Below are 7,780 nucleotides of genomic sequence, written 5' to 3' on the forward strand. Positions count from 1 at the left end.
TTCGATCTTATTCATAAGCGCCCGTATTTGGGCGTTCTGCTCCTGGATCTAAGCGTCTTGGCGCTCTATGATCCTCTTAAGTTCTATCATTTCGCTACTGTCCTTTTGCGGATTCGCTTGTGAGTTAAGGGGTTGGTAGGGGGTGAGCAGTGGGAATTCGGTGTCGTTGGTTCGAGCGACGGGAGACCTGTTGGTCCAGCCCACCTTTTTCTAGGTGATCCCTCGGCGTCCGGTTGACTCGCTCCGGGACCTCGAAGTGTCCCCAGATCTCGAACTGGTCCGGGAGCGCGAGCGGCGGTTGCCGCCGCCGTTGCCGCCCCCGGATGGTGTCTTCGATCGAGAGCTACTCCGGCGGCTGTTTCCGCCGCCACTGTTGTTGCTGCTGCGGCCTGGCGTGTGTGACCGGCCCCTTTGTTTGGATGCGCTATGGCGGGGTCCGCGTGCATGACCTCTCTTGTCTCTATTCCTTATCTCGGCGTCTTCTTCCTCTGCTCGGCGTTGTTCCCAGCGTCACCGGCGGACAACGTAGGGCGTCTTGAAGCGCACTTTGCAGGCCTTGCCCGCGGTCAGGTGTTTGCCTCCGCACAGGCCACACTTCGGGACACATCTGTGGTCTTTGGCGGGGTTGGAGATTCCGCACCCACGGGAGATGGTGTTCGAAGCATCCGGGCACATGTCCATTCTGTGGCCCACTCTTCCGCCCGCATAGCATACGTCGATTTGTTTCCTGTGCAACGTGCACTCCATGAGCAGGTTAGCATATCTCACGTAATTGGGTACTTTGTGCCCTTCGAAAGCACTGACGACTGATCGGGTCTTACCGATTCGGTTTGCCTGTAGGGCAGTTGGGTTATGCTTGTGCACAACATTGTCCTGAATCTCCTGGGCCGTATCCTCGAGCGGGATGCCCCTTACGACGCCCTTCACCGTGCTGTGGGGGGCCACTTCGTAGGTACTTATTTCGTGCGCCGTGCCGCGTATGTCGATCTTTCCTACTGCAACGTATCAGTCGGCGTGCTCTCTCTTGGAGGTGCTCACCACTACGATATTTTGCTGTAGGTTGGGCACACGACCTCTTTAGTTGCTTCATTGGCGAGGATCTGTGCCGCCGCCGCAATTGCACGACTTAGTTCAACGCGAGTCACGTCGCTCACGTGAAGCCCGCTTCCCGGGCTCCACAGAACGGTATTTATCACTAACGGTCGTTCGCAGCAGCTACATGTTTTCAATATATGTGGTGCCGACAGATAGATTTAAGCTCATTTCAAATATTCGCGTGCGCACATTTTATGCAAAGCTTATTTTTACGATTCATTAATATGTCAGACTTATCAGCTCCTGCGTAGCAGCAAATCTTCAAGTGGAAAAAGATTCAAGATAGACGAGCATCTAGATCGAATTTATTTCGAACAACGGAATGGATGACCTATGGCTGCTGGCAGAAGGTCTGACAAGAGTGCTGGTTCTTGGAGCCTTGGGGGCAGAACTCAAAGCAACTGGAAAGGCAACATGCTATTAGGAGTAACAACAGGTTCCAAATTCACAAAGCTTTTCGTACGTAAAAGCTGTTTTTCATTGGCTGATCGCCTTCGCTATGAATATGTACTTCATCACTGCTGGCTGGCACGAACCCTTTTAACGTGAGAACGTTTTGTGAATACGGATCCAGGTTACATTTATTGCACTAATCACGTCAAGATGGCAAACTTGCAAAGTAATTATTCACAGATTGCAGACTGTAGTATGACAACGTATTTTTCTTCATCTTTTCACACTGTTCGGGTCAATTTGCTTTAACGCAGCGCTGCTTAAACATATAGGCATAATTTTACATTGCTCACGTCGACTAAGGCCGCTCGAACAAGGAAGATATTGATATGCGGGTGGTAAATGCTGAAGCTATCACAGCTGTCCCATAAACGGGAGAGCACGAGGTTTTCACTTACTGCAAAACAATGAACACTAGCCCATCAATTACGTTACATAAAAAATCGGAACGCCAACAAAAAATTTTAATAAAGGAGAAGATGGAAATATTAGGGTGCAGCGCGGAAATTGTACCCGCTAGTTTTTACTGTGTTTTGAAAACACTGTTCTAGAGCCGCCTAGTCCGAGCAATCGTACGAGCAACACGGGAAATTGAGCTAGTTCGTGAGCTAACATTCGTGGCGTATATGTCCAGCGCGACACAGAAGTGTCATTCATCCTTTGTCCCGCGTCTGTGTCGCGCTGCACATATACGCCATAAACCTTTCATGCCACTCGTACGCATCTCGTACGCACTCCTACTCATTTAGTGTAAATAAGGCACAATCACCTCTGTGAACGAAGCGAACGCATCTCGCAAATCCTAGTCCCTTTCGGAGCCGGCCGCTATCGGCTGATACGCAGTAGCCGTACTATAGTCGCCGGCGCACGTCTGGTTGTCCGCGCGGCACCGCGTGAAAAGCTTTTCCACCTTCCGCGCGGTTTGTGCAGTTTGGTCAGCAAACCCCGCCCTACTGGAATACAAGTGTCAATATGATGCGTTTCGTAGCACTTCACCAAGGTCCTTCACTTAATATTGTCGAATACCGCCCCTACAGCCCGGAGCCGATGAATGCAACGCACGCTCGAAGTCCGCTGATTGCAATGTTGATTGCACTGACGGAAACGACGAGACACATCGCGCCCGTAAGGTTGGCTTCATATTGTCGCATTTGAACAACTTGACATCATTTTGCCCCACCTGATAGCGCTCGGCGAACAGTGGTGCGAGCGGCGCCGGAAAATTTATGCGCAACTCTGCTCTCTGTGGGAGCATATACAGGATCACTAGACTGGCCGGCCGGTTAGCATACGAAACGTTCATTTGAGGGATTGCCCGACGTTTGTGTGCAGGCGCGAGTAAGAGCGGGCGTGAGAGAGAAAATCTGGCGGCTTTTGCTCCTTGAATATATCACTCTGCCTAGGCACTACAGAGAAGGTTTCTTAGCGCCCGTTGTATGCGTTTGCCCTAGGCGTGCCGGCATTGCGGAGTGGGCTCGAGATTTTTTAAGCTGGGACGCTGGCGGCGGGGGTGGGAAAAAAGGTGAAGCAGCAGGCACTGACGCCCCATTTGGCGACCGCTGTGTCGAAGAGACTGTCTCGCGCCTGCGGCGCTCGTGCTAAGTCAGTCGTTCCGGACGATTGCTTTCTCGCGCCTTACGGCAATGTACGTAGGAAATAACATCACAGATGTTTCCGTGCGAGCAGTAGGGACCGTAGTAGAGACCGGGCCGCATATATTGAAAATCTATTGAAGCCTTAGCATCCGCGTTTGAGCGCAAGTAGCTGAAATGCCGCTGGTGACTCTCGACGCCCCTGCAACCGCTATGAGAATACGTCAGACTACCCTAACGCCTCTTACGCTAACTTAACCTGACGTTTACCTAACGCAGCCGAGACGCAAAGACAAAAATCCACATGGCGTAACCGCTAGAATACGCCGCGCCACCCTAACGCCTTTCACCACTAACGGAACCTAACCTAAGGTGACCTAAACCTTAGCTAACCTAAGCTAGAGTGGGCGAAACGCAAAGTCAATAAACCTCACGGCGTGACATCATGCAGTTGCGTTCAACCGCGGTTGCTAAGGCACTGTGCGTTTATTTCACTCAACACTCAAAGGGGACCACTAAAAAAATCTACAAAGTCGCGGACAGCAGCATACGAAAAGCCTAGCAAGACCGAAGGTAGTGCACCGGGAAAGCAAGCCAGGCCTCCACTATGGGCCCCCTACTGCTCCCCCGGAAAAATCAGTTGTCTTTTTTTTTTTGAAGGTAGAGCGCGTAAGGGGGGCAAGGAAGATTTATTCCGGCATGACTGACTCAGCACCCGCTATGCAGGTGCCAGACAGTATATATATCTGACACAGCAGTCGCCAAATGGGGAGTCAGTGCCTTCAGCTATTTCACCACGCCGGCAGCCAGCGTCCCAGCGTTGTTGGATACGGACCCTTTTCCTGGTATCACTCAAGTTCCCGGGCCACATCCAATCGCTGTCGCATTCCAATTATGGTGTATGGTGCGTATGGTTATAAAATGTTGTTTTCATTAACTGTTTAACTTTCACCCGCTTCTTTTCCAACGAAAATATCTCTGGCCTTGTCGGCATTCGGGGAAATATGGAAAGCTGTTTAGAATGGTGGTTGGAGCTGCTTTATCAAAATTGGGAAAAGAAAAAAAAACAGGGTTGATTTTGACATAGTAATAGCCTGGCGCGTCAGGGGTGAAGAGCCTGCGCTCACACGTGGTGCAGCACTATGTTGTTTCGTTTGTTTTACGTACGTTCTCCGGGGCACGGGATCCAGAAATTCGTCACACGAGGCTCGTCACCAGTACAATACATGTTCCACCCGCGTTCCTCATGGCCAGCGAATTGAGTTCACCGGCCATTTCAAACTTCAGGGGCGAGGAGGAGCTGTTAGATACGGACCCTTTTCCTGGCATCACTCAAGTTCCCCGACCACATCCAATCTCCGTCGTATTCCAATTATGGTGCGCTGGGGCGCGTCTACCACGTTACCGGACCCGTCCAACAGGTTGGTGACCCTCACCTCATGCGCCGCACGTTCAGCTATTGTCTCCCCCCCCCCCTGCTTGACTCTTCCCGAAAGTGAAACGGCAGGCTGGAACGGTTCCAGGTAGTTCATCTTAGTCCAGAGGAAAGCTGTTTTGCTGCTTTGGAAGGTCGTTCGAGAACAACTCGTCTCGTCTAGCTGAGCGCTTCCAGGCGAGGAGGCGACGCCGGAGGCAAGTCAACCCTCAGATAATGGAGCCCTTGGAGCGTCCCCATTGGCCGAATGTGACGGCACTTGCACGGGCGCCTACCAGTGGAGGAAAATGACTACACCTGAGCTGTCTCGACGATTGGCCGAAAATGACCTGACCTCGAGACACCGCACGAGTTAATAGCGAGAGACAGGGAGAAGGGTTTTTTATTGTTATTCTTGCCACGGGCCGCAGCGTCCGATTTGCTGCCGGCCGTCGATGACTTCATGACTGTTGATTACTTTGTGTTATTACTCCAAATATTGTAAATAAGCATTCAGTTCGCAAAGTCCTCCTCAACGTCGGCCAACTCCCTCACTCAACGGCAAAGTCTAATAACTGGTGGCAGCGGTGGGATGAACCTGCGTCCAAAGAAGTCCTGAGAAACGCGGAACAGCGAAGAAGAAAGAGTCTTCGACCGAGGGAGTCCTGAGGAACCGGGAACAGCGGACCGGTGAACCGTATGGCGTGGTGCTGCATCCGTGAGTGAGCGCGTGATTTTTTCCTTTTGATTCGTCAAACTTCAAATTTAGCCTGTTTATTTTGATGCTGCTAGGAATCGGGAATTTGTTGCAAATTGTGTGTTTGCACAAATTATTTAAGGAGAACAGTTCGAACCACCAGTCGGGGCAACTGCCATGGATCTTAGAAGGTTGACGAGGTCAGACTTGTTGTTAATGTGCGACGAGTTGGGGATTGAGGCCGACGAAAAGATGAAAAAGCCAGCTGTCGAAAAGGCGATTCAAGATAGTGGCAATGGTGATGAAAGCATTAACATTGCTTGGGAGATGACACAAAAAACACGGGAGCGTGAATGTCAAGAACGTGAGAGTGAACGTGAGCGTAAGCGAGAACGGGAAAAGCACGAGAATGAGATGGCAGGGCTACAGGTTGAACTTCACAAATCGCGTCCAGCGGCGGGCAGTGAAGGGGGCAACTGTAGCAGATCAAGCGAGGTCGAGCTATGTCGGATGGACCATTGGATGAAACCGTACAAGGTTGGCGAGGACATTGCCTTGTTCTTGGTTCATTTCGAGAGAACTTGTGATAGCTGTAATTTCGCTCAGGGCACCTGGTCACAGCGTTTGGTGACTTTGTTGCCTTGTGAGGCAGCGAACGTAGTTGCAAGATTAACGGCGAATGACGCGGAAGACTACGGGAAAGTAAAGGCAGCGCTGTTGAGGAGGTACCGAATTTCCCCGGGGGCATTTAGGCAGTGATTCAGAGAAGCGAGCAAAAAGAGCGACGATGCATATTTTGAGTGTGCATACGGTTTGAAAACAAACCTTGTTCAGTGGCTTAAGGATGCCGAAGTCTACGACAGTACAGAAAAAACTATGGAGTGCATTTGCCTTCAACAATTCTACCGCAGCATTCCGCAGTCAGTGAGGTTTTGGGTGCAGGATAGAGAAGCCGTAGACCTGGTAGATAGGGCATCTCGGCTAGCTGATGAGTACATGATGCGACGAAAACTCACTACCGACGATGTGCGTTCAAATGGAAGGGATAATCCTAGATGGTATATACACCACAAAAAACAGACACAGGTAAAAGCTACCGAGAGGGCCGAGTGGATGAAAAAACTCAGGAAGGGAACAACGACAAAGGAGCTGTCCCCGGAGGAGGGGACAAAGAAGGTTGATATGCGAGAGTTCGTGAAGCGGAGACCGGTCCGATGTTATCAGTGCCAGGGCCTAGGTCACTATGCCTCGGATTGCAAAAAAAAAAAAGCCGGTAATGCTTTCCTACGTGGCCGGAAGCGACGAAAGCTTGGAGGTTCTCCGTCCATACCTCCAGGAGCTACGGATTAACGGAAAAGCCTGTAAGGTATTAAGGGACAGTGGAGCAACCAAACGCCGAGGACTATACAGGGAAGGTAACTTGGATCCAGCCAGTGCTAGAGGAACACAACGTGTGTCTGCCAATAGCACGAGTGACAATTTTGGGTCCTTTCGGAGAAATAGAGACAGAAGCAGGTGTTTCGAAGGCGCTACCAACGGACTACCCGTATCTCTTTTCAAACCATTCGGAGCGTTCATTACGAGAGCGCGATCGGGAGTTCGGAAAAGGAAGGGTGCAGGCCCGCTGAGTAACGCCAAACCCGCTCGCGAGCACGCCAAATCGCCGCTCAGCTGACCGAGGACCGCAGCCCAGCGGTGGCGGAGCGCTAGGAAGCGCATTCCCTAGTAGAACCTTGCACAACAGAGGAAAACGAAAACAGTCTGACAGCAGAGGCGCGAATTAAAATGATCCCCGCAGAAAACTCGCGTGGCGAAGAAAGGCAGTCAGTGGAAGTAGCAGAAAGGGAGAGCAGATGTGTACTTTCACCTGCCTGTGGGGGCTTTGACAGGCTTCTCCAGGTGGACAGGGAGTCGCTAAGCGCGGAACAACAGAGGGACCAGACTCTGACACGTTTACACTACAACGCGAAAGCAGGCATAGCTAGGCGCAACGTTACCATCCACGAAAAGGGAGGACTGCCGTATAGACACTACCGAGATCGTAGGGGCCGTATCCTCGATTAGTTAATCGTTCCGGAGAGTTATCGGACGGATGTACTGATCTTGTGTTACGGAAATGGCTGGTCGGGCCATCTAGGAATCAAGAAAACGAAGGAGAGGCTCTTGTTAGAATATTACTGCACAGGATGCTTTAACAATGTAGAAATTTATGCGAGGTCCTGTGACGGGCGTTAGCGAGTTCGGAAGCCGGGAGATAAACGCAAGGCACCCTTAAATTCATTTCCCTTAATCACAGAGCCATTCCGTCGGCTGCTGATCGACACAGTCGGGCCTTTTCCGCCAAGCCGATCAGGGAGCAAGTACATTTTGACCATGCTCTGTCCCACGACACAGATTCCTGAAGCGATTCCTTTGAAAAAACTGAGCTCCATCGAGATAGTTGACACTCTGAAGTCCGCATTTGCGCGAATCGGGTTTCTTGCATAGATTCAGGCTGACCAGGGGACGGTATTTACAAGTTCTTTAACC

Source organism: Dermacentor andersoni, chromosome 1, assembly GCF_023375885.2.
Source record: "Dermacentor andersoni chromosome 1, qqDerAnde1_hic_scaffold, whole genome shotgun sequence".
NCBI lineage: Eukaryota > Metazoa > Arthropoda > Arachnida > Ixodida > Ixodidae > Dermacentor > Dermacentor andersoni.